Raw genomic sequence first — 27,726 nt, 5'->3', positions numbered from 1 at the left:
AAGCTAACTGAAAAAAACAGCTTAAGTTTTCTGTCAGTCAGCTTCCTAGCTAGTTTGGAATAAGAGTTTGCTGCGAGAAACTCCCTATGTTGTGATTTTATAGTAATTCTGTTTTTCACAGGGTGTGGCAGGGTGGGTCTCATTTTACATGCAGCCAGGAGGGATGCCATAACATCTCTTGATGTGAACATTTACTATCAGAGGGAAAGCTGAACCAAGTTTTCATGCAGGAGTCATGGAAACAGCCGTGCTGAGCTAGATGTTGTTCCAGGGCTGTAACTGCCTGACAAGTTACCATCCTACAAATGCTTGACTTGTGGTGTCAGGGGTTGTGCCTCATGTGCCAGTCTGCTGATGTGAGTGATGGCTGTCGGTCTGGAGCTGCTGTCCTGCCTGACCTCTGCATTAGTGAAGGAGATGCACGTATGCTGGAAATGAGTGTGTGAGCATCTTACATAGGAAATGGAACTGCCCTGCTGAACACGAGCTGTCATACAGGCATCAAATCCTTCTGTTTTCATCCTTAGAGCCTTGGGCCTGATTTTCATAGGCACTGAGCATCCCAGATTGAAATCAAGAGGCGATACAGCTTCTTAGTGTCTCTTTAAATCAGGATCTTAATTTTATTTATGGATGCTATGAACATAACAGTTAGCAGAGGCCATTTTATGTGTGCTTTAAGTCAAGCCAATGGAGCAGAGAAAGCAGTGACAAGAAAATCTTCAGCAGCTTTATTATTTATATAATCATTTGTATTCTATTAGCTTGCACAATGTGCTAAGAGCTGCTTACATAGCCGTCCCAGCCTTATAATACTTTGTGTGAAGAAAAACCAAGCAACCACTTAAGAATGGGAGGAAGAGGGAGAAAGCAGATAATCAGAATGTGCTTTGTAATCTTCACTTGACTAGGCAGTGACAGGAGATGTGTATGAGGAACTGTCTAGACTTACAGACAGGCTGTTGCTGGCTGGTTTTGAGCTACAGCCTGCTTAATAGCAACCTGTTCTTAGTAGTGGCCCATGGGTGCTTTCAGCTGCTGTGAAAATGTGTGCAAAATGGCTTCTGAGGACATCAAGTATATATAATTCACCAAACATAAATGTGTAGTGCAGGATTGTGATGAGGAGACACTTGGAAATGGGATCAATGGAGAAATGTAATGAAAGCCACGTTTGTAATTAATGCTGTGCATTGCCAGCCCATGGTTCTTACAGAGCCCTTAGGCCCCAGGATGAGTTAGCACTGGTACTGCTGGTAGGATAGACTGTAACAGCAAATATTGTTCCTGGGTTATCTTGCTTTCCTGGGAAGGCAAAGAATTGATGCAGACTTCGGGGTGAAAATTTCTGTCCTCACCCTCTAACCTCTTGTTTCATCTAGGCTGTGTGAGCCGCCAAGTACAGCAACCAAACTGCTCACAGGGGTGGCTAAGGGCTCCTCGAAAGGAGCATTGTCCTCCCACTTCATCCAGGCGCTGAATTGCGGTGGGGCAGAGTGCCTAATGACCCTCCCTGCCCCCTTGCAGCTGGGTAGGGCTTCTCTAGTCAGCTGAGGTTGGTGGGAGAAGCCTGGGCAGCTCTGTTAGGGTGGTTGCTTTGCGTGGTCAGAGTCGAATCCCTGGCTAGGAGGACCCTGGCCACTCAGAGGTTCATAGGAGCTCCCTGGCTGCACTATCCGGATAAGCCCTGGTGAAGGTGACCGTGTTCTTCTCGAACTGTGTGAGCCAAAGTATCCTCCTTTCACCGCAGAGTATATCTTGCAATATACCCAAATCATAAATCCATGTACTGAATTTGAAGTGTTTTTTTTTTTTTTTTTTTTTTTTTAACATTTTAATACAAATTAATTATGCTCTATTGTATGGTATACTGCATTTTACAGATCTCTGCTACCATCCTGGTAGTGTTGCAATGTACCTGGCACTGTAATGAGGGAGCAAGACTGGAAAAAATAGCTTTTTTTTGTTAAAACTTAAAGGCAGAATATGCAAATAGTGCAGTACATAGACATCAAACATGGACATTGCCTCGTATTTGCAAAATCTAAGGCTTTCTGGACCATCAGTCTTAAGATAAATCACTCCAGAGGAACTTTGGAGAGAATCTGATATTTTGTCAGTCATGGAGGAAACCAGGTATAGAGATGGGGTAGGAGCAGGTACAGGCGCATACCTGAGCCAAGTGGGCAGCAGCGTTTTTCTCAGTGGGTGTCGGGGAAGGAGTGATGGTGCTTTAAGAATCAATGAGTGGGTAAACTCCAATCACTGATTCTTAAATATTTGAGAACACCTGGATGGGCAGACCGAGGTAGAAAAGAAACACAGTGCCAACAGCTATGTTGTGCTTGTACTAGAAGGCCTCAGGGAGGAGGTTCTGATAATCCGGGCTGGATATGAAGAGAGGCTGAGTGAGAAGTTTGACTGTGCAGGCAAAAAGGGAAAACTGGATTTCAGTCTCTAATCATTTGGGAAGGCAGAGAATCAGAATATTCCCAAGGCTCTATTAGGGAGCCAGCCATTCCGATTGATTTACTGGGAGCAGTGCTTAGTACAGATGGAAATGGTTTAGAAGAGCCTAAGGTGGTCCCTGAAGGATGGATGTGTGAGACAATTTATGAAATACTCACATTTTTCTATCAATGCTTTATTAAAATCTCAGTTCTAAAAAATGTTTATTGGTACTAACAGCTTGATGGAAGCAGTGAGGTTTGCATATGGGTGGAATATGGCAGAAATGATTGCAGGGGTCAGGCACCATCTGGCCGTGATGGGAGAAAGCTGTGAAAGCTCAGATCATTTCTGTCTGCAATTTGACTGCCAGGAGCCAGATTTTGAAATGGTTCACGAGTGTGCCTGGTTGCTGCGTATACATCTCGGATGCTATCTACCAGCCAGGTCTTTTTTTTCAGTCCTATTTGCATGAGTAACGTTAATGATGGTACAATTTTTGTTTAGGGGACAGATTTTTCTGAGTGGAGTGTCACCCTGGGGAGGAGGTTGGAGGTGCACATAGAAAGAGGGCTGAAAAAATGGAGGCTGAGAGAAACAGCCTGAGTGTAAAGAGGGCAGACAGAGGACATTTTGGTTAGAAGAGCCCTTCCCGAAGAGGGAGACCAGGTAGCCCAAAAGCACCTGGGTGCCCAAGATCCCATTCCAGAGCAGCAGTTTAACAGAGCCCCGGGAATGCACAAAAGGAGGTGGTGAGTCAGCAGATACCAGCGTGAGGGATTTCACTGCTGTGCTGCGGAGGCAGTTACGATGTGGATGGCAATTGCCCACGTGTGTTGGTCTGGCATTGTTGCTCCAGCTGCTCTATTGTGCTGGGACCAGTCTGTTTCTTATCTGTATTTGGGACTCTAGTAATTAATAAAAAAAAAAAAAAAAAAAAAAAAAAAGCAGGGGGAGAGAGGCTAATGGAACTGTGTAGAGGCAGACAAAGCATAGCCAAAGGCTGAAAATGATTCATCTCCTCAGAATAAGTCTTGTACTTAATCTTCATCTCCTGTTACTATTCCTGGCCAGGGCATCCCGAACAGCCCTGATGATGATGGCCTTCATTCCTAAATATCCAGATCCAGTGGCCTGTGAAGTTTTTAGGTGCCCCTCACTCTTAATTTCCAGTCTCGTTACCCCTGCAGTGGTGGGTCGCTGTGCTGCTGGACCTCTAGGCTTTGCCTGTGGAGAATCAAGCATCGCGTCTCCCTGTGCACCCATCAAGCATCTGGTGCAACGAGACCTTCACCATGTTTTTGAGTACCCTTGTTGTAGAAATACAACAACACAGTGGCTTGGGAGATGCAACAGATGCTCAACATTTTGAGCAATTGCTGCTGTAATTTGCTAGTGGATTAAGAAAAAGCACATTGCTGGAAAGATTTAATTTAGAGGTGGGAATGGAAGCACTTGGAAGCAAGAAGCTGAGGGAGTCCTGAATAGCCTCAAACGGGAGGGTGGGGAGATGAACGTGTTTTCTCATCAAATAATATTTCTAAGCTTAATTCCAAGGGTGGTTTGCATTCAGTGTTTGTTTATTAGCTCAGAGTCAGGAAGGCTATATTGTTGTTTATTTGGGCAACAGGGTATTTCCCAGGCTGCCTGATGGCTGCCAACATACATTCTATGCTTGGGCATGAATCCTGCAAGACTTTGGTGTGCAGTAAAGAATACCTTCTGCTTCTGGTATGAGTGTGTGCCGTGACATGAAGTCAAGGTGGGCAAGATGCTCCCTGAACTGGACATCTGGGAGCTGAAGCTCATTGTCCATCTATCCTTGGGTTTTTTGGTAGCACTGAAAAAGAAAGTGTTTGTGAAGGGTTGTTTTTAAATGCACATTTTTGTTATACCAGAGAAATGTGTCTTGCCCAGCCTGACCTCTGTGCTGCCAGGAAGGAGTGGCACTGTGCCTCCCTTGTTTTGCTTGCCTGTGTGCTTACATGCACGCAGCATCCTGTAACCATAAAAGATAGGATCATGATGGCCTCTTTTTTTTTTTTTTTTTTTTCAGGTATAACTACTAGAGTAAAATTTACCCCATACACAAGTGTAGGAAAAAATCGATAATACCACTCAAACCAGGCATAAATGTCTTCTGTGTTTCATGGTCCCCAAACTACATTTAACAGTGTGATGAATGTTAGCTCCTTGGAGAAGGCATTTGATTCGGTTAATTTTGCTAGTGGCTTTTTTAGGGAATCATAGAGCAAGGATGAGAGAAAAGAGGAACATTTTTTCTGTAAAATGAAGGCAAGGCAGTCATTCCAACACAGAGCCTACATCCATACTGAGAGTCAGGGAGCAAAGAAGAGAGAGGATGCAGATTTCTAGGTAGTGTCTGTGGGAGATCAGAGGTCAGAGGTGAGTTTTTGTGATGCAGATAGAGTATGTAGAAAGCATTTAGCTTGATTTTGGGGTATATTTGCTTAGTGTCCAATGGACTATTTTTTTTCTAAACTGTGATCCTTGTGAATGGCAAAGATCTCACATAGAAAATCCAGTGGTATAGAGTTCGATGCACTCTGTCCATTTACATAGTAAATACTTGCACTGAAATTGTAATTGATGATGATTAACATTATTAGCTCATAGGGCCCATCTGTGCCCACAACTTGATGCACAGATGTGATACAACTTGGTCATCATCATATATCTTGTCACTGGTGGAAAGCCATGGATAGAACAAGGACATCCTACCTGTAGTTCCATTTTTTTTTTTTTGTTCCATTGCTCTTTACTTCTTCCTTGGCAGGAACAGAGTATATCTTCAGCACAGTGAACTGACAGTCACAACTGACTGATGTTTTTACTGGATACTGGATGTTCCTGGAATTACTGCAACCTTGTTCCTGTGGGGAATTTTCATCTTTACCAGTAACACTTACTGATTTCTTCTTGTTTAATCTTTGATGTCTTCGTGCATTCCTGTGGAAATGTGAAAGGAAGGAGTGTAAAAAAAAAAAAAAAACACAAAAAAAAACACACACACACAAAAAAAACCCAAGAAAATATTTAGAAGTTTGCAGAAGGCACATACAGGTTACTGTAAAAGTATATTACAGAATCACAGAATTGTCTAGGTTGGAAGAGACCTCAAGATCGTCGAGTCCAACCTCTGACCTAACACTAACAAGTCCTCCACTAAACCATATCACTAAGTTCAACATCTAAACATCTTTTAAAGACCTTTTAAAGATCTTTAAACATCTTTTAAAGATCTTTTAAAGGGATGGTGACTCCACCACTTCCCTGGGCAGCCCATTCCAATGCCTCACAACCCTCTCAGTAAAGTTCTTCATAATGTCCAACCTAAAACTCCCCTGGCGCAACTTTAGCCCATTCTCCCTCGTCCTGTCACCAGGCATGTGGGAGAATAGACCAACCCCCTCCTCCCTACAGCCTCCTTTAATGTACTTATATCTTACCTAGCCAGCTGCACTGCTGCTGATGGGAATGAAATGTCCCTTCACTTTCTCTTAAGGGTCAGCTCAGGTGAGGAAATGGAGAAATCCAGAGCAGATTCTACTCCAAAGTGATCAGAGCAACAGGTGGTGAGGCTGGGGACTGTTGAAAAGAGATCAGTTCTGATCAGGATCAGTCCAAACAGTGGACTTCGCAGCTATTTTTTTGAACCTGAGCAAGGCCTAATGCTTTGTTCTGAAGGAAATGCATCACAAGCATAGCGCATATTAGGAGACTTCTTCTGTGTCTGACCAGAAATGGAAATGATCTCCTTGCAGTTACGGACCCAGTTAAAACTTCTGCTGGATTTGGGGAGACTTCATTCAAGTATGTGCTTTCCAGAGGTTAATATTTCACATTTAGATGTAGAGCTTAGGGATACGGTTTAGTGGAGGGCTGTTAGCGTTAGGTTGGAGGTTGGACTCGATGACCTTGAGGTCTCTTCCAACCTAGAAAATTCTGTGATTCTGTGATTCTCATGACACGTTTTTAGTAAGGATTAATGGCCCAGCCCACAGGAACTAGTCTTGTCAGGTGTATGAGTGTGCTGCCAGTGCTGCAGATTTGCTTTAGCCGGGGAAGTATTCAAAGGTTCTTTTCTTTGCATAGCTTAGCTCTTGCCTGCGTTACAGAAAGAAGGCTTTTACCAGCATTATTGCCTTGCATCATGCATGACACAGGAGAGAACTTTTGTCAGCTTGGCTTATTTGCATCTGCAGCAAGTGTTTTGCTGAAATAATGATATTGGATGAGGGTTTGTTGCAAAACGACAAGCTATCCTCATTTACTGTTCAATCTGTTTGTAAGGGGAGGACTCAGAAGATTGGCAGGGAGTCAAGGACATGGCTCTTTGTGTGATTTAGTGCCAGTTCATGAAGTGAACAGCCTACCCAGATGATGATCCTCAGGTCACAGTGGCCCTAGCTTCTAAGTATTGCAGCACTGTATTGTTCAACGTACGACCTTGTAGGTGTGAGATATATACATATATATAGATATAATCTGCTGGGAACAAGAAAACATGGGTAAGTTGAAGCAGGAATGTCCCTGAGCTCAGCCTTGACTGGACCACTAACCTGAGCATCTATGTGTCCCTTGCAACCCTCCATGCAGTTACTGGGGCTCCCTGTGCTGGTGGCTCTCAAACCCCTAGTGAGGTCTTATGCTTCACCTGATACTATCAAACTGTGTGTTTATTTCTGACAACTTTTTTGCCTACACTTTCATCAGATCTTTCAGACCACATATGAAGTGGAAGAATAGTGTGCTCAAGACTTGCCCATATGTCCATGGAAAGTATTTACTCAGCCACAAGTGCGCTCTTGTTTGAGTGCTTCATATCATTTATACCAAGCAGCACCTCCGAGTGAAGAAATCAGGGGCAATGAAGGGAAGAGAAACAATTAAGTAAAGACAAGGCTGGCATTTATTTTGTTGTAAATGAGATGGGATACAGAAAATCTGACTCAGCAAGACCTACAGAGACAGTTCCTCCCCTAATGGCAGGCAGTTCAGAGCAGCAAAGATGGTGCTGGTACTAGAACAACAGTGTAAACAAAGAGAAGGTAGATGAAGGTTCAGTGATTGTCTCTGGACTGTTAAGCAGGACAGCAATTGAAATTGCCTCATGAAATTAGTCCTTAGTGAAGGAATTTGAGTACAAAAATGAAGTGACAGAATCGTTTTGTGCTTAGTAAGATGTGGGAGATGTAAAGAAAGGAGCTGAAGTTTTGACTGAATTTGGTGCAGGAGATAGAGGAGATATTTTATCACGTGTACTGAAAAAAATCACTTGGCTCCTGAATTTTTTCTTTAATGAAGTTCATAGCAGAGACTACAGAATCTAGTGACAGCGAGCCTAGAAATACAAGCTGTTTTGTTTTAGGATGGTTCTGTCCACATTAAACAAATACAGGTTTTATTAAAGGTCACATTTATTATAATGTCTTACTCTCTGGAACTCTTATCAGCAGGTAGACAGCAGCTTCCCGGCATTCTAGGTCGGTCCCAGTGCATACATTATGTTGGGGGATTAATTTAAAGAATATGTCAGCAGTTCAGTGGCATTGAGTTCCTGAAGTTACCTTACTTTTTGGCCACTAACTTCTTCTGTAAACGTTCTGATTAATGAAGTACATATGTAGATTGAGCATACATTTTAAAGAAAGCATGGATAAGCCAACAGATGTTGGAACTTTCTGCGCAGAAGGCATAAGAGGCATCTTTTTACAGTTGTTTGAATGTCCTACCACAGAGCTCATAAGCTAGTCTACGGAGCTAGAACACTGTGTGCTCTAACCAGGTCTAACTCTCTACAGGTGGCTCTAGGGTTGGTGTCAGCGCTGGGCTGGGTACCCAGCCAGTTACAGGGTCCTGACTGAGCCATCCATACGTGATCCCCAGTCCTGGTGCTAGGGCCATCTGGGCTGGCTTTGCAGCAGGGCCATCAGGAGCAGGCTTTTCTTTCCTGCGTAATGAACTTAACTCCTGCTGAGCTTCTGTACCTGCAGGGGATGCGCCGTGTGCTGTTCTGCAGAAAATGAGTGTTTCCAGGTATAGAACTGTATCCATATAGGCAAATTTAGAAAATGTAATGAGGATCGGAGCAATATAGCCTGTGCTTTGGGCACATAATAAAGGTAATTGGAAACCCAGAATAGAGATGTGAAAACAACAATCCTTATAAATCTATGTGGGCTAATCCATTTCTATTCAGGAGTTAGCCAACTAAGACAGGGTACAATTGTTTGATGGACAAACATGGCTGAGTCCAAAGTGGTCAGCAGAGCAGCGGTGATAGTCATGGAGGTTACCGTGGAAAAAGATTTCTGGCTGCCTTTTTCTTATGGAAATCAGCCAAATGTGGTCCCGTCCTTGCTGATGGTGGTGCTTATCAGCTGTGATCTTAACTTCAGCTGTCCAAAGCCTGATTTCTCAGCACAGGATGAAAGTAAAATGAGCTGCTCCTGCCCTGCATGGCTTGGTAGTTCATTGAGCTTAAAGAACTCTTGGCTCTGGTGAGACAAGTCAGAAAAAACAGTAGGAGACACTCTTTTATTTGTCATCCTTTATGCTGCATTAAAGAAATTGCTAAGGATGAATCTTATACTGTCAGACAGGAATACAGACAGGGAGCTTGGAGAGGCAGGATCTACCATAAACTAGTATTTGTAAACCAAACTCAGCTGAAAATTTCAGTTGCAGAATTGTTTAATTAAATGTATATAACAGGCACTGTCAGCCTAGGAGTGACTGGGATGTTCATCACCAAGGAAGGTGAAAAGTAAATGCACTTACTCTTTTGGCACTTAGGGTTTGAAAACTCAGCAGGCAGAGAGTTAATGACATGGAGCATACACAGCTCGGTACATCCTCTAGTGCTGTGATAAGGCCTCTGACTCTTGACAGAGCTGTAATAGTGATAGGAGAAACACTTTTCTGTATTTGAGTGGCTGCTCCAAGCTCAAGAGTTAAAAGGACTCTGCTCCTTTTCTAATTGTATCCCCCCACACACTTTCTTTTCGTGGAACTTGTTATGTTGCTTTTGAAAATATCTGCTGCCTGCAGCAGCAGGACCAGGTACCACTGGGTTTAAGGCTAAAACTTGTAACTTAACCCCATGTCAGTATGCTTTTGGAACTCTTAGCCAGTCCTCAGCCTTCTTGGTAATTATTTTTAGTTCTGTTGGAGTCTTCATTTTATTGCAATCCTCAAATACAGAGGTGGCCAACGGTGAATATTATGGTCTAGCTGTGCTTTCAGGTAGGTTGTGATCATTCAGTTGTGGTATGCAAGAGCTGGGTTTTGATTTTTAGAGCTTTAATTAGTGTGTGGGCTTTTTTGGCTATACTAGTTTATTTCTCAATTGACAAGTGTTATGTTTTTGGGAACAGCAGCCGCTAAACAAATCTTGCCTGACGCTGAAGGCTGTGCTATTGCTTTGAAGTCTGTGTACGTGTGTGTGTGTGTGTGTGTGTATTGCGTGCAGTAGGGAAAAACTGAGCTGCTGCTGACCACCTTGAAAAGTCAATCTGCTGCAGCTGCCAGTAAGGCAGGCAAGCAAGGCTGCTGAGGTTTGCATGCTGAGTGGGTGAGCTGGGCTCCTCCCAGGTCCACCACTCCCTTTGTAGCAGGGAGCCAGCTAGCTGTCAAGTGTGAGTAGGACAGGAGGATGTAGGCAGCAGTAATTGGGCAGCATTTGTTACATGAACTGCATGGGAAAGGCAGCGAGCTCTTTCTGATACAACCAGATTTTGTATTGTCTCTGATTTTCTTTCTGTTCTAATTCTTTGTCACTGCTGCTGTCTGGCTCTGCTCTACTATTGATGTTGTCTGTTTCACTGAATGTCTGTAGTTTGGCATTGTTCTTCCTTCCTCCTTCGAGCTGTACCAGCAGAATTGATTTAGCTCAGAATGAACACTGGATGTATCCAGGTCCCTAAGCAAATCAGTGAGCATAATGCAGATCTATGGAAAGATGCAATTTAAGCTCTGAATTGCTTGCCACAAGTTTTTGTACTCTTTGAGCCATAAGTTCCGTAAGTGGAGGTGCTAGAAATGGTAAGTTCAGCGCTCAGAGATAAGTTAAGGTCAGCTCCCCTGCCCCTGCTCCTTGTAGCAAGATATAGATGTAGTACCACAAAAAGAGGAATGCGTTCGTTTTATTAGGTCTTAGGAGGATGTCAGTAGGATTGCTGTATAGCATACCATGGCTACTGGTGACTTCACATCAGCATGAGAGAGAAAACTCATGCTTCTGATTCATAAGCACAGATCTTAGCAGTTGATCACTTAGCACTGGAAGGAGAGCAGTAATTATCTGTGAGCTGCACAGGGTTGATGACACACAACTGAACAATAACTGCATCCAGGAAAGCAGTGTTGCATGGTGTGCTAGTCACACAGCTCCTCTGGCCAGGCTGGAGGTAACCGAGAGGTTGTGTCCAGGTTTACCACCCTGGTAAAGAGAGGTAGCTGTGATGATACCAGCAGAGAAGGTTTCTTACTGTAGCAATGTTAACAAGGAGAAGGAAGACAGAGGTTTGGGAAAGGTGGCAGAGATGAAAAATGCTGTTTAGAAATGGCGTAATCATTCCCGTTAAATCTGTGCCTTTCTGGTTATTAGCCATTTTAAGTGGAATGGGTTTTGCATCTAGAACAAGTCTCTGAACAGATGATTAATGGTTTTATCTGTAATAACTTTACATTTTATAGAACCCTGCTAGGAGTCTGCATCTGGTGAGCCAAGCTATTTAAAGCTGTGTTAATTCTGTTAATTGCTCTACGTTTATTTGGATTGCTGGCACCTGCGGGCTTTAGGATGATGTTGGGGGGGGGGGGGAATATTCTCTCCCTCTTTCTAGCTGAGGAAAATGGAGAGGACCATTTCCTCGGCTAAGAACAGCAGCCTTGGCAGAACATCCTGGCTGGATTGGTTGTCCTTGAGATTTCCCTGTTTTTCTACAGCTGAATGCAGTGAGATGCCAGCCAGAGGCAAGATGTTCCCTTGATTGGGGCAGGAGGTAGGCAGACAATCTGCTTTTCATGCACTTGCCATCATCAGGCGGTAGCAGCAACAGGGAATGAAGCCAGTGATTTTAGAAGGCTGATCAGGTCCACCCCATTCTGATCTGCTTCTCAGCTGCCTGCCAGTATTCGTTTTCATTTTGTTTTTGGTTGTGAAGTGCTCCAGTGGATTTCAAGCCCTGAACAGATGTGAAGATAAGTGCGCTGCTGATTTCTGAACTTGTGTCAGAGAGAAGACGCAGGAGTGGAATTCAGAATGCTTGGGGTGACTAAAATATTGCTGTGAAATGCTACAAGGGCAGGGCACAAGTTTTCATGCTTATGAGCAGGATTGGGCAAACCACTGGAACAATCCTGACCAGGCTCTGAAAGGAAAACCTTTTCCCCAAATTGGGCTGCCCTACTTCCAGGAAGATTCTTACATAGAGGATGAGGGCAGCAAAACAGGGGAACAATGGGTTTCTCTCGTGTTGTTACCTACTGCCTTAGAAGTGTCACAAGTCCTGAGAAATTTGATACTGGGACACTTCTAGACATCGGGATGTGCTTGTAGCCCCCAAAGGAAGGACAGTCATATCACCCATCTCTGAAGGTGTAAAGAACTGTGAAGAAAATCACCTGTAGCACAGGCGAAAGCTTTTGCAGAGTTAGTTGAGACACGATCTTTGTGACTTGTTGCTCCTAAAGGACAAGAGTGCTGTGTCTTTCCAGCTTTCTTAGGTAGAAGCTGTATGCAGTTAATTTATTCTGTCCAGGTAATGGTAAAACAACTGGAATATTGAAATTGGTTGTAAAGCGAAGCTTGAAAAGTTGTTCTCCTACTGCAGAATGGGTTCTTCCTCTGCTGCTTTGTACAGCTAACCAGGCAAGCTGTCAGCTTAGCACTTTCCTCTATTTTCTCAGTTTGTATTCCTGGGCTGATTTATTCTGAAGTTGCCTTCTTCTGAGTGGACAAGAACACTAAATGCCTTCTTTCTCTTCTAGTCAAGCTTGGTGCACCTGCTTCTCTTGCCTTGCCTGAGCATGCTTCCTATTCTTCCTTACCAGGTGATCAGGGATAACATAGAAATGTAGCACTGTTTCCCTAAGTATGTATTTCTAGTATGTTCTCTTAATTATCATATGCTTAGCTCTTCTGGCTTCAGGCTAGTTTCCCTGTTTACAACCTCTGTGACACATTTTGTTAGAACTTCACAAATCATATATCACAAGAAAAATTAATTATGCATGTAAGTTATTAGGTTAATAACTTTCATCTCAACTGTGAGCTTCACATAAAGTCTATACGTTGCACGTTAATAATTCAGATGACAGCTTTGACATTGAATGTATTTTCTAAATCACTTCTGTCCCTTCTTAGGAATTTTGGGTCTGTGGAAACTGCAGCTGGTTTCTATGCTTTCTTTTTCAAATGCAGTTCCAGTTCTGTTTCCCCATTCCTTCCAGATGTTGGATTTGCCAGTGCATCTGCAGAGGAGGGCGAATAAGTGTTGGTGTTCCCTTTGCCTCAGAGTCATCTTTTTGGTCATGGTTTTGCAACTAGAGCTTATGGAAAGACTTGGTTTGTATGAGGACACCTTTTGGTAAGAAGTGCAGCATATTATCTTTGGTAACATTGCCAAGAATTTAGGCCTAGTTGCAGCTTTGTATTTTAACTGAGGCAATCAGGGAATTCTTTGGATTTACTGAAGCCATCAGTAAGTGTGTGGACTGGAGAGTTTGGGAAGATGTACCCTACAAGTTAGAGATGGATGTACCCTTTGGACACTGGATAGTTCCCTCATGGTAGTAGTCATGGCATCAAGGCTGCCAGAGTTGAAGAAGTGTTTGGAAAACCCTCTTACACCTATGGTATATTTTTTAGGTAGTCCTGTGTGGAGTCAGAAGTTGGACTTAACGGTCCTTGTGAATCTCTTCAAACTTGGAATACTCTGTTCTACCTTTCAAAAGTGTTTTGGTGAGCTGTTTTTGCCAAAAGGGTCTTCAATAAGTTAAAAAAAAAAAAAAAAAAAAAAAAAAAGTGGGCAAAACAAAGAAGGTCCTTGCACAGAGGAAGATTGTTTGGAGGGTAAGAAACAGAATGTAGGGCTGAACAGTTCTCCCATGGAAAGGTCTCACTGGGGAGAACTCTGGGATCCATGCTGAGGTCTGAAGGTTCGTTAGTGGAAGAATAAATAGGAATGTGGGTGGAGAAAGCACAGATTTTGCTAAGAGTATGATGGTATTTGGGTGAGGATTGTCTGTAGAACTGCAGAGATTGACATAGCTACGCTGGATAACTGGACAAATGTGGTAGGTGAAATTAAATATATGTAAACACAAAATGAGGTGGATAGTATAAGGGAGAGAAAGTAATCACAACTTTCCATATGTGATGTTGGACTTCGGGCTGATTATGATGTTTTAGTTAAAAAAAAATAAAAAATATAATATATATATATATATATTTGCTCAGTGGTTAATATTGGTCAAAAAGCATTGTGAAGTATTAGGAAGGGAATAGAGAACAACATCATAGAAAATATAATTGTAATTAAATAAAACCTTTCTGCTGGACACTGTCATTTTGTGCTTCTAATCTCAAAAATACACTGTAAAACTGAAGAGAAGGGCAACAAGGATCACCAAAGGTCAGGAGAGACTTCTGTACACGGAATGACTGAACAGACTGTGTAGAGCTGTTCACAACAGACTGCACTGAGAAAGGGTAGGCTAGCAGGACAGAAAGTCATGCATGGCATGGGAGAGGAATCAAAGAGAACTGTTGTTCAATGTCTTTTCAAATCAAATAGAGGCATCAAATGAAAAGGGCAGGGTGAGCTTCAGAACAAACAAAACCAAATAGGATATGCAATGAAGTCACGTGAATCCTTGCTGTGGGGTGTTATTGCAGGGGTTAAAAAAGGAGGGGAGGGAGGAATCCTGGATATTTCGTAAAACATGAAGGTCTTGCCTCCTGCATATAAACCTCTTAGGCTCAAATTGGTAGAGGATGTGAAACAGTTTTAGGGGAGTATCACTACACACCTGTTTTGTTGGATTTGCCTGAGTGATTAAGGAGGCAATTTTCAGATATAGGGTGCTGGTTGTATTCAATATGGAGGTTGTTATGTGTAAATACTTGCTGGTGCAGCTATGCCACTTCTCCATTTCTAAGATCCCTGTAGTATTTTCAAGCAGATACTGCATTTGCTTTGCCTTGCACTAACTGCAGCATACTCACCCATCAGAGGCCATGATACACCACAGCAGTGTTCCTTGTACAGGCTTGCACACAGCTGAGGAAGGCACCTGAATGCAGGGTTATCAGAGAAGCAGAGAGATAATTTGGTATAAGGACATACAGGGTTGGGAAAATGAAGCAGTCTTCATTTGAGGAAGTTGATTTAACTGAGATGAGCAATTGAGAAGGGCTAGATTGAGTTACAGCGAAGAAATGGAAGGTAAGGTTGTTCAGGCTCCTCTGGCCATTAGGAATTGCTAAGATCCCCAAAGCAATTGATCCCAAATGAGGGTATGAACAAGTGGGGATATAAAACTGCCTCTGAGCTGTGTTGCAAATGTGGCTGCCCTTCTGTACCAAGCGATCTTTCCCTGTATGGGATGAGGAATTGTGTAAAGGCTTGGAGGGAGACCCACTTACAGTAAGGTAAGGTCTCCAAATCAGCATGGGCTGTGGTCGCAGCAGACAGCTGGCTCCCAGGTTTTAACTTGGGCTTGGGAATCTCTCCATCCAGCACGAATTTTGTGATTATGTGTATTGCTTTCCCTGTGGCTCTAACTGTGGAAGTAACTGCTAAGAAGGTTTATTACTGCCCAACTGGGCCATTTTTCTGAGTGCTGAATCTATGTGGGGTTGTCCTTTAAGGGAAACTTAAAAACCAAGGAGCGTTTTTTACTGCCTCAAAGAGGTGGACTGGTGCTGTGTAAAAAAGGGAGGAAAAGAGACTACCCTACTGGGACAAACTCCAGAGAATCATAGATATTAGAAATAGTAAACACCTACTAGGTCACCTTGTCCATCTTCTCCTGCCAGGAGACCCATTGTTCCCTCTGCTGTATTAACTCAAAAATGTTTCTACAAAGAGCTACTCTCTGTGGCACTGTGCTTGTCTTTTTCTATGCACCATTTGGGGCTGCTAAAGATGTTTTAAGGACAAGTAAGGCTTGTCCTCACACCTGGGTTTCTGTGCATTTTGGGTAGTAGAGACTTAATAATTAAAAAACAATAATAAAAAAAGGAAAAGCACAGATCGTTTCTTTGGAAAAAGATATATTGCTGCTATTTAGTTAATTAACTACTGAATTCCTCAACTGAGAGATCATGAGATAAACTGAAAAATTGTCCAACAGACAAGTGGCAGGATCAGGAATAGAAACCAGGAGCTGTAACTCCGGGTCTGTTTCTCAGCAGTAAACAAATACCTACTACGCAAAGTAAATCTGCAGTTATCTGTCCTGTTGTTGCTCAAGTGATCTGTGGCATGTAAGGGTTTCAGAAAGTCAGAGGCTTTGAAAGAACCACTGTGCTCAGCTAGCTCAACCTTCAGTCAATATATAATTTTCCCCAACTTACGCAGAGTGTTAGTGTTTGTAAGCAAGAAATATCAAGTCGTAATTTCTGCTGCTTCTCCTGCATTAAATCTAATAGTTTGGGGCTTTTTTCTGAGAGTTGTGTTTAACCGGCCTTGATGCGAAGGCATTAAAAGACAGAATCTGTTGCTTTCTTACATAAGTTGCTGTGAAGTCGAATTGCCCCCTACTTTTAAAAGACTCTGGGCTTTATATGCACTTGGAATTTCTGACAAAATGTTGCTCCCAAATGTTGGTTCCTGTGATGAAGTTTTCTTTTGGAACAAAAATGTTTCAGAAATTGTGTTTGTTTTTTTTCCCTTACTTGCAATGGTTAAGTCACTTCTTTAGATAAACTTTGAAAAGTTTATCTCTTGAAAAACAAAACAAAAAAGCCTTTTGAAGAACCGAACAGGTGGATTTACTTGTCTCTTACTTCAGGGAGTTTATTCTAGTTCTCAAATCAAGTAGAAGCCACTTGATCTATCCTTTTCAATTTTTTAGAGTCCTTTTTTTAAGAAAATGTAGATGTTAGGGTTATACCTCGTGTTCTAGTGCTTATCTTAGCAATGTCACATGAAGAAGTAACATCCCATTCCTTCTATTGCTTATTCTTGTCCTACATCCTGAGACTGAGTGGAGCCCTTTGGTCATAGTGCTTAGTGGAAGCTCGCACTTTCTCCTCTGATGTTTCCTCAATTGTTTTCAAAGTTGTTGCTTTGCAGAGTGCAGCTCCCTCATAGCTTCTTTCCTGCTTCTGTACTCAGGGCTGGTATAATAAGCTCCTATGCTTTCTCATTCAGCTGTTTTAAAATTTGTTTGGATTGGAAGGGCCGGGATTGCCCTGCTGTATGGATGAATTTGTGAATGCTCTGTGTTTTCATGTATTTAGCACTCTGTCAGACGTAGTCTTCCCTTCAAGTATTAGCTTCAGCTTCTTATATTGCTTTTTATATTTACGTCTAAGTAATTGATAAAATGTTGACTATTTGTGCTCCGAATATAGATCTGTATGGTGCATGAGAAATACCTCTTTTCAGTAATGATGCCCTCCTGACAACTACTTTTCAAGACTGTCAGTGGAAGACCATCTTATCTACTATCATGTCCTGGTTAGCTCTTGTATAGTGTTAATTTAAGCAGGACTGTCTTGTGATATTCCATCAAATGTCTTTAAAAACGTTTCATCTATGACATTGCCATTGTCATTTAAATGATAACAGGTTTGTTTGACAGAAAGTCGTTTTACACAGAGGAAGGTCTAATGACACTATTGTATTCTTATCCTTTAATACTTTTATTAAGCGCATTGGATTGAAGCTTTTGTTTTACTTCCTTCAGGGTTGATGTTTCCTGTAGGCTAAACCCGTCTACAGTTATACATCTTGCTCTGTTTGGCTTTTTAAAACATGAACACAACATAACATTCCTTTGTTCATCTATTAGCTTTCTGTTATTCCAAGATTAAAAATAAACCTTAGTGGATCAGAAATCTCCTCATTCAGCTCTTTTAAGACTTCTTTGGAGCAAGTGACCCAGGTCTGTGGAATTAGGAAGAAAGCATGTTTATTCCTGGTAGCTGATCAACATCCTCTTTTGTTCTTGTAGATTGCAAAATACTTTGTCATCCTCTTGTGATGCAAGCACTTAGATTCTTCATGTATTTATATCTGTCAGAGCAAAAACGTTGAATACTTCATAAATTTTATAGCTGAACCTCTAAAATAAATCATTGTGTTGATGGGATTTTGATGGACTTCTGTATCAAGATATAACCTTTTTTGATTTTAAGCTATTCATGCGTCCTGTCATGATTTAAAGAATTCACTGGTTAATTAGCTCACTGTGAAACATTCCACTTTACTTCCAGACTGAATAGTTGTAATTTGACTAGCCACTGTATATGATTACGCTTCATTATGCTTTTGTCTCCTAAATTAAAGGTGAGATCTTCTGTCAGAAATCTTCTCCCCATGCAGATTCCTGGAGCGTGTTTGGACCAACTTGGAACCTGCCTTTTGGTGAAATAGTTGGAATTCATTAGTGTACCTAATGTAATATAAGATTCAAAGACTTGAAACCACTGTAGCAATTCTCTTTGCTCTTTGAAACTTTTTAACATCTCTTTAAAAGCTTGGACAAGGTAACTGACCACAGTATTATTAAATGGTTGCACTAATACTATATACAGTCAGTATCTTTTCTCTGTGATTTCTTGATATTTTTATACTTAAACACAGAGGAATCACATTAGCCTTCTTAGCAACTGCTTTACAAAGGCATTTCATGTTCGATTGGTTATGCAGCAAGACACGTGCTCTTTTCATAGTCACTATTTACAAGGCTTAGATACGGTTTTCTTTGTGCGAGAGCTACTTACAGTCTTTGATCCTAAATCTGTAATCGAGTGTTGGGCTGTACTGAAATGAGAACGTGTCTGGGTCTGTATGATTACGTATACGTCAAAGTGATGAGCAAACTGCATTTTAGGTATCTTCTTGTGCTTTAGGCATCTTCTTGTGCTTTTGCAGGCTACCTTAGATGTCAAGACTGTCTTCCAGCATCTGGAAGTCACTCAGCTGGCTAGCCATGCTAGGATTGAAGCTTGGGGCTGCAGCCCTTTCCCCAGTGTGCTGCTTTGGTCTCGCTCTTTCTGGCCTTGGGAAAGCTTGATGAAAAAAACTTCATCCATTCAGTCAAAAGCAAGGGTTAGATCTAAATATTCCTGTGTGCATATTTGCTCTTGCTGTCCTTATTTCTTTTTCTTGCAAGGTGTCCATGGGGATGAACCTACAGTCCCAAGCTTTTGAGAAGTGGCGCAGCTTGGCCATCATGCCTCTCTGTATCTAAAGAAATACCTTCAAATGCTGCTTGCTACCTCCTCTTTTCACTGACAACTCCAGTGCTTTTGATGTGTAATGATAGTAAAAATAATAAAAATTGTGTAACAGCAGTGCTATAGAAATAATGCTACAACCATTGTATGTTCACACCGGGGAAATGAAGCTTGTTTTTAGAAGGCAGTGAATATACATCTTCTCTCTTAGATGAATATGTATGCCAAATTCACCAGGCGCAATTAACAGGAGCAGCTTTATTTCTTTTCTTGCTTCAAGCTAATTTAAGTGTTTAACCTTTGGGATATACTTCTGCACAAGCAAGGAGAAATGTTGCAAGAAGCTGATGATCCAAATCCCTCCGTTCGTTCAGAAGGCTAGGTAATCTCATCTAGGCTCTGTTTTCCCATGAAAACTCGGTGGATCTTTCAGGCCTCCAACCTGGGCTATTCTAGGATTCTTTTGCCCTGCTTTTAAGATATATGTTAGCATAAGTGGGACATAACTTGTTGGTATCACAGTGTAGAAATAGCAGATGAGAACTTTTGGCCTTTCTGTGGCTTTGCAGGGACCAACAGGATTTTGGACAGATCTCTGTAATCCACCTTTGCTTTTGGAAGTGCTTGGGAAAGCACTTCTACTGTTAGTTCCTACTGTTAGTAATAGCTATCAGTTTGCCCACATGCAGAAGAACGGGTTTGCAGAGAAAGGAGTTATGCTTGCAGATGCTAGGACAGTGTGAGATATGTGTATTTTCAAGGGTAAAGGGGTTATATTATAAAAACCATGCAGACCCTATTGACAGAGTGACTGGGGAGTTAGGGAAATAATTTCTCTGCTTTAATTATTGTTTACATTGTTCCAAATAAAAAATAGAGAAGCATGGGGTAGCTGAAAAATGCAGCTCTTGAAAGTACAGTGCTCTAGGGAAAGGAAGAAGAGGAAAAGAGGGTAGTGCAATATAGAAAACAACAGCACTTTCAGCATGCGCTGGTCATCTTCTCTAATCTACTCCTTTTGAGTGCCTTACATATGAAGGACATAAGCCAGGCAGAACAATTCCTGCCTGGGAACAGCAAAACTGTGATGCCGGGCCCCATTGTGGGCTCAACATCCATTCTCTAGCAATGTGCTTTTCAGCACCTGCTTCTTTATTCTGGGCACTGTATTTTGTTTTGCTTGTTTGTCTGCTTTATAATAGAACTATCAGAGCTGGTGTTGGGTTATTTGGGCTTGGGAAAGGACTCCAGGCAAGAACATGGCCTCCACAGGATAGTTCATGTTAGAAATGCTCTGCTTCGAAGGTCCTGCTGCCTCTTTGCTTCCTCCCTCATCTGTTTTCCTTTCAGCTTTGACTATGGAAAACAGGAAAAGAAATTTTCCTGTTTTCCTGTTTTTCCTGGAAAACAGGAAAAGAAATGTGTGAAGGAGCATGCTTCGTTCCAGCTAAGTCCCTTTTGTCACACTGTCCAATACCAAGCACAGCAAAGTTAGTTTCATCTTCTGAACTGAAATCTTGCTTGTAAATGTGCTGCTGAGGGAGGAAGGGGGGTAGCTATATGGGAAGGCTGAATTTGCAGTCACAAGGATCCTGTTGTAATCTCACCTCAGCCAGTCTATTCTGTAGAAAGTGGTAACTCCGTCCTTCTTGGAGAGAGATGAATAAAAAAGGTGTTCTGCTTTCTGAACCACTTTTAGGATAAAAGGATGGCTGTTACTGTTTCCAAATGCGTATAAACCCCAAAATATGCCCTCAATTGGGTACAAATGCAGAAATGCACTGTTCAGATCTGTAAGTGAATACGTATACCTTGTTGTTATCAGGTAACAAAACAGAGCCCACTTCCTACCTCCTCCTCCCAAGAAGTTGTCCCCAGAGAGGGAAGCTCACCGTGGTGTGAGGCTGCTTGCTGCTGCTGCTGCAGTAGTGTCTCAGTGTCCAGTGAGTGTATGGAAAGGTTGTTGGGGCTTGAATGTCAGAACTGGGTGGGCAGTCCAGTTGACCAGAAATGAGGGAAAAAATTTAAATGGAGAATTCTGGCCAAACAAATGAGTAAGGCAGCTTGTGTTTCCTGCCTCTTAGTGTTAGAACAATGTAAGCGCTATAGATCTGCTTAAGAAATTACGCACCAGGATAGTAGTGAGCAAAACAGAAAATGTAAGATAACATTGTACATCAGGCTTAGATCAAATAAGCTTTCTTAGATGTGAGAGCAGTCTGCCTTAGATGTAAAAACAAGCTCCATGCAGAGGAGATGGCAACCTTGTGCCTGGACACGTTTAAAATGGCATTGTAGGAAAAGTAAACACACTGAGGGAAAAGTTTATTCTCACTTCATATTTATATTGTGGGATTTCTAATGTAAAGCTTTTTTACCATGGAGAGATCCATCATTTCCAGCTCTGTGTGGGGAGATGCATCTTTTTATTTTTTTCTTTTAAGAAAGGAAAAAAAAAAAACCAACAACGTACTGTTGGGGCTCCAGAGGCCAAAAGGTATTGAGAGCTCTCTGCATTTTGCAGCATCAGGCCCAGTGTGCTGGGTGTCTGGAACCAGCTCATCAGCTGCCTTTTTGTCTGCAGCTCTGTGCTGACTCCAGTCCTGACCCCTCTCCTCACCAAAGAGCTCTCTCAGCTCCTGATTTTAGTGCCCCACCTGCTTTGAGCAGGAAGCATAATTCAGTGCTGAACGGGGTGCTTAGGCCCTAATCTGTCTCCCATTTCAGTGCTTCTGCTGGAACAGGTCACCCTTCTTTGCTTCTGTTTTTTTCTCCTTTGTGTGCTTTCCCTACTGCTCCCTCATTGCACCAGCAGCATGCTGGCAGAGCTGACTGCTTTTCCTTCCTGTGTTGTCCCCTGGCAGCAGCTGGACTCGTGCTCCATACATACATGTACATCTTCCAGGTGAAAGCAAGTCAGGAAGGTGAAGTTTCACTGACAGCCCAAGCATGCTCTGCAGGGCCACTGGGCTCTTCACTTGCACTGTTTTAGTGCTGTTCCATGAGAAGCAAATATTTATCTCATTCCCTCACTGTTTTCACACAACTTAAGTCCAGTGCAGATGAAAGTTCAGGGAGCCTTACCTATAGAGGGTTTTAACTTTGTTTGATGCCCTGAAATTTTTGCAGAAATGATCAAAGAGATCTTGACGTGCCAGTGTTGGTAGGTTTTTGCACAGGACAACAAACAAAAAGGAAGAAAAGAGGTGGAAACCCCATAGTATTTTGGTTTAGATGAACGGAAGCAGGACCTCCTCCTCAGTCCATCTAAACCTGTGTAGTGCACTGTGCTGGTAACCTGGCTGACAGTGTTAGCCACAGGGTAATGCCATCTCACTGATGGTGCCTCTGCACTGGACACAAAGGATCTTTGTTCCACCGCAGGAGGAGAGTCTGGCTGCACGCATGCCTCTATCTTGGGTTGCTTTTGCAGATAGGAGGAGATGCCAATGCTCCTGTGCCCTTTGCGATTAGGCCAATAGAGGGAGATGAATGTTGGGATGCAGAATCCCCAGCTGTTATCACCCTGCTATGGACAGTGGCACCACTCTGCTACAGATAGTGACACACCATTTTAAGTTTGTGGGCTAAGTCTACACAATACTAGATCCATCAAATAGTTCATCTGTTGTCCTAATTACATCATTATTTGAGCTGTGCTCACTTTTAAGCATGTGCTCACCCATATGTAATAGCAAATGTTTTCAATTTGTTTGTTGCTGGACAAATGACAAAAACATAGAAAATGCCACTGTGGTTGGCACTAATGCCCAACACATTGGAAGCCCGGGCAGTGAGAATAATGCTTGATTGGCATGTGCAGACTGGATTGTTCTCAATATACCTGCCAGGGATGTTCTTGCAAAGCAGGCTCAAGGCATATAGGCTAGGGAAGATGGGTAGCAGGGAAATACTGCATGCCTATGAGCAAACAATATCAATTCAGTATTTTCAAAGACTTTAAACATCAGTGTTCTCAGTTCCAGCATGCTTTATCACTGAAATGAAATGCAGAGTTTCTGTTCCAAAGGGAGTTCTTCTAGCCTACATTTATTTTCGTTGTTACTGTTTTTTAATGTAAATCCCCCCAGTTTTCAGTATTGAATTAATATATAATATTCTGATACTCTGAGAATCAAGTATTTCATATTAATTGAGATGACCCCAAATACTTGCCAGTTGGTTCAAGAAGAGCTTCACTGTCTTATCCAGAGAAGTTCCGCATGGTAGCAGGATCCATGTTTTGTTCTACCACAGGGGTCTGAATCTTTGGTTAAGCTGCTTTGTGGCAAAAGCAGTCATGCATCTCTTGTGATGTCAAGTGAGACACTGCTATTGTGTCATGTGAAAGTGCTTCCCTGGGGAGTACAGACAGAGGTTAAAAAATAAAACAAGCAAACAAAATATTGGGACCACTATTAAAAGTAAGTGCAGTGCCTGAAAAATAAAGTTTTATAAGTTCATATAAAAACTTTTCTGTTAAGTTTGACAAAAGTAAATGTGCCATTTTGGGTTGCAACAACTTGAAGTGAGACATTTCATTGCTAATTCTCCATTAGGAAAATGCGATTCTGTTAGAAAGCCATCCCAATGGAAACATTCACCCAGCTATACTAAATGGATCTATTTTCCTGAGAAAGGTATTTTGTATTTGCAGAACCTTAGGTGGATTTGAAATATAATAAAATCAGTAAGTAGAGTGTTTATTTGTTAAGTCATTGTCTGATGCAGTTTTCAGTGTCTTGTGTAATAAGGTTCAAGTCTTAAATGATCAATGGGGCCATCCTAAAATATTTCCTCTCTGCCTTTGAGATGAAATCCTTAAGGTACTTGACAGTAATCATTTCCTCACACACTCATCACTGAACCAAGCTAGACAGATTTAGCTTGTGCTAGCTAGACAAATCTGAGTTTTCAGGATGAATTTGGAAAGAGCGGGGCATTGTATAACTAGCAAATATCTCTATAAGCTCAATACAGGACTGAATGTAATTGACATCAGCTAGTGCATGCTTGTAAATAACTTTCTGTGATGTTCTGTTTTGTTTCAACCCTTTAAAAAAAAAAAAAAAAAAAAAAGACAGTCAAACCTTTATTAGCTAGGTACATGTAGTTCGCTTGTAAACTTGAGCCCTTCAGTTCTGTGAGATTTCAGAATTTTGTTAATAAAAGGTTAATCCTTTCTGTGAATTGAACACCATTATAGTCTTTAACTACATAATTTGCCGTTTCTTGTTCCCTAAAATACAGAATCATAGAGAATAAGACTGGAAGAGACCTTGAGAGGTTATTTAGTCCTTTCCACTTCTGCTGTCCCAAGACAAAATCAATGACATCCATGTGAGCCTTGACAGCAATTTGTTTAACCTGTAATTAAAGGTCTGCAGTGATGGTTGCTTCTCAGGCAGTCGCCTCCAGAGCTTCACTGTTCTTAAATTTAAAAAGCTTTTCCCAACATCAATTCTAACACTTTCTTGCTGTAATTTTTGTCCATTATTTTTTGTCCTTTTCAGCATGGATACAACAAACAGATTGTTCCTTTCCTCTTTGTAGCAGCCTTTTAATATTAGAACGGTGTTATAAAGTCTCTTTTCATTTTTTTTTTTTTATGTTAAAAAAAAACAACAATGCTTTCAATCTTTTTGTTTCCTAGATTTCTGGTTATTGTTATTGCTCTCCTTGGGACTATGTCTAATATGTCCACTCTTTTCTTGAGGTACAATTTTCTGAACTGGGCACAGTCTTCAGCAGAGCACAGCACTGTCTCCTCTCACATTTCCCAGGCTTGTACTCTTCATACATTCCAGGATGCTTCATTCAGTCCACCTAATGAATGATTTTCTGTGGGTAGTTATTGTGCGTTTCTTTCTGCTCTCCTTATTTTCCCTTTGCATTGTATAGGCTTGGTGTAGAAACTATCTCCTCATTATTGTATATTCCCAACTATTGGTAAAACATTGATGTACCTCCTCAATTCCCTTTCTATATCCAGATACATGTCCAAGGTAGAACTTGCTCTTCAGGCCAACGGGAGGTACACCTGTGTCTGTGGTGTCTGTGCCCTGTGGCAGAAGCAAGGAGTGTCATAGCTGGTTTTCTGGGCTTCCATGTCCTGCAGCTTTGATTCTTTACTAGGCCAAATGGAGGTTTGAACAGAATACGAAGCAGGAGGGAAGTTATGATTTATGCATCTGAGTCCACAGTGAAATGCCTTAAATACTTCGACATGATACAAAGGTTGATTTTACTACTGTCAAACGTCAGTTACTTGTACAACTAAATATTGACAGCTAGTCTTGAGGAACAGACTGAGAAATCTTAGTCAAATTTTTCAGGGTTTCAGTTAGCATTTAGCAGTCAAGACAAAGTCTCTTGTTGTTTTCACTTAGAGCTTTTGCATAGTGAGCATTTTTGCAAAACCAATTCTATGACCCTGTAAGCCACCATGCTATGAGGAATATAATTTCGAAAACAACTGGGTTTAACTGGATTTCTCACCGTTCCCTAGGAAGTCTGTGGAAGGGTGAAATTTTCAGAAATCCAGAAACTATATATTATTTTTTTCACTCATTCCAGAACTTGGAAGTTTCTCCACCAAGGAAGGAACAATACCTGACACTTCAACCGCAAAAGAGCGTTCCTCTGCACATCATATTCTGTGCCACAACCAATTCTTCTTAATCTTGCTGCTGCCTAGGCTGTTCCTTTTCAGTAGCTGAGGAAACTTTAGTCTCTGGGACTAATACAGAACCTTTCAGCAGCATTTCTATTCAACTTCATAGGCTTCTCCCTCTGTTCTGTCTTTTTTTTTTTTTCCCAAATGCATATACATAATTTCTTACGTTCCCATTATCTGTGTCCAAAGATGCAATTGTGGTGTCTGTTACTCCCTTTGAGATGAAGTTTTTCTTCAAAAATAGACCAAATGATTTAGCAGACAGGATATCCCAGTATGGAGGATGCAGAAATCTACCCATGTGATAAAATAAATCCTGTCCTTGTTGCTACCTATTCAAAGGAAGGAATCCAAGAAGTAGGTCATTTCACAACACAGTGCTTTTCTGTAGCTCAGATGCTGCAGTGCAATACCAAGAGTAAGTAAGGCTGTAGAGCATTTGAAGTTTTATTCTCTTAGCAATATTTGTAGTTAACTCAAGAAGCGGCAGGCTCAGTATATGCAAAATCATTGTACAGCTCAAGACAGATATTAGAATGTCAGTAAATAACTGCAGAGTAGCTTTTTTTTCCCCTGTTTTTATTTTTTCCCCTTTTTCCTGTTCTCTTCCTTTTATTACTGGTTTAGAATCTCTCTCTGTGTTACTTAGCTGTAAGGCAAAATATGTTAGATTTTATTCCAGAAAGGCATATCTAGTTATATTTGGTCTTCACCTTGATGTATTCCAAGGTGAAAGTTAAGGCAGCAAGATGGACTCCCCTAATGTTTAAGCTTTCCCTGGGATATCATGTGGATGATTTGGGTTAGTGTTCACTCTGCTATAACTGGGAAGAGACTCAAACGTCCTGGAGTCTTATGAGATGCAGAGGCTTATTTTTTCACTTCAAGGATAGTGGAGACCACAGTGAAGTACTGGTTCCTCTTTTCTCAGTAACTGTTAATTGTTATTTTTCAGTGTAAGCCTTTCTGAATGATTTTTACTGTGTTGTCATTAGATCAGTGGAAGGAATTTCCCCCTGACTTTTTTATTTTATTTTTTTTTTTTTTATATACATCTTGTATCTTCCCAAAGGGAGTGCTTCCCTGTATCTTCCTAGAGTTCTTTTGAAACTCAAGATATTCTCTCTTCCTTTTTTGCAATTTTCTACTTAAAATTATTCAGAACCTAGAATGGATTTATAATGTTGAAGAAAAAAATCAGGAAACCTTGAAATATTCCTTCCTTATTGTTTAAGTGTTCTGCTCACCGTATTCTTATTTTTAGCTAGGTAAATGCATGTTCTTTGTTAAGCATTTCCAGATGAGTTGCAGGATTGCATTACTTTAGCCGACATAGCACAAATTATGTCAGAATCTCTTTTGTTTGGTTTCAGTTATTTATTCTCAATGTTCAATGCGTTGTTTTTTTTGCCAGGCAAATGAACTCCTTTCATTGTGGTAAATGGTGATGACTATCTATAAATACCTGAATACAGTTGTTATCCCACTGAACCATCAAATATGTTTAGACCAGGTATGCACAATGCATTTAGATAATAAATACACTTAAAGTAAGTGCAGCAGCTTTAGTTACCCATCACTGAAGCCTTGGAGCGTCACGCACACAGTCTGTCCCAAGTACAAAGTAAACCTTTATTAGCTGGTGCGTTGGCTTTTATTTGCCAGTTGAAGTGGGCTGGAAACAGGTAGTTCTGGTGAACCTGCTGATAGGCTGTAATTTATGAAACTGCAAGAACGTTTGCGGTGCAGGTGCCTTTAAGGAAGTCTTAGAAAGGCTGAACGTCCCTGTTACCATTCTGAGAAGTGACGCAGGCAGTTGACGAAGGGGAGCAACTCATGACAGAAGAAAAGCAAGCGATGACACACAGGATGCAGTAGGGAAACAACGTGGCTGACCTTCCCAGGTGGTCTTCGTAGTTAGCTGAATTGAAGTAGCCTTCAGGTTGTTGGCCTAGTGAGGTAGAGGATGACAAACTATCATGACAAAAAGGTCATCAGTGGCCATCCCCTTTTTTGCCTGCCTGTGTCCAGCCTGCACCAAAACCCGCTTCCTGCCTACTAGCACCAACTGCACGAGGAAATGAATGTTGGCTACTGGCCAAGCCTAGCACATCATTTTTCCTCACTTTTGTTGCTCACTCTCTATCTGCATCTTCACTTG

General features: G+C 41.6%; 1 protein-coding gene across 3 annotated transcripts in view; it reads left to right on the top strand.

Moving 5' to 3' along the window:
* Positions 1 to 27,726, top strand: part of NRXN3 (neurexin 3) — a gene marked incomplete at its 5' end in the record, with an annotated part of 932,654 nt that overhangs the window by 209,709 nt on the left and 695,219 nt on the right. The gene's annotated exons all lie outside the window — the stretch shown is intronic.

The sequence above is a fragment of the Netta rufina genome (genome assembly GCF_964035555.1).
Source record: "Netta rufina genome assembly, chromosome: 5".
Classification (NCBI taxonomy): Eukaryota; Metazoa; Chordata; class Aves; order Anseriformes; family Anatidae; genus Netta; species Netta rufina.
The sequence above is the reverse complement of the archived record's forward strand: the minus strand, read 5'-3'. Positions and strand labels throughout refer to the sequence as shown.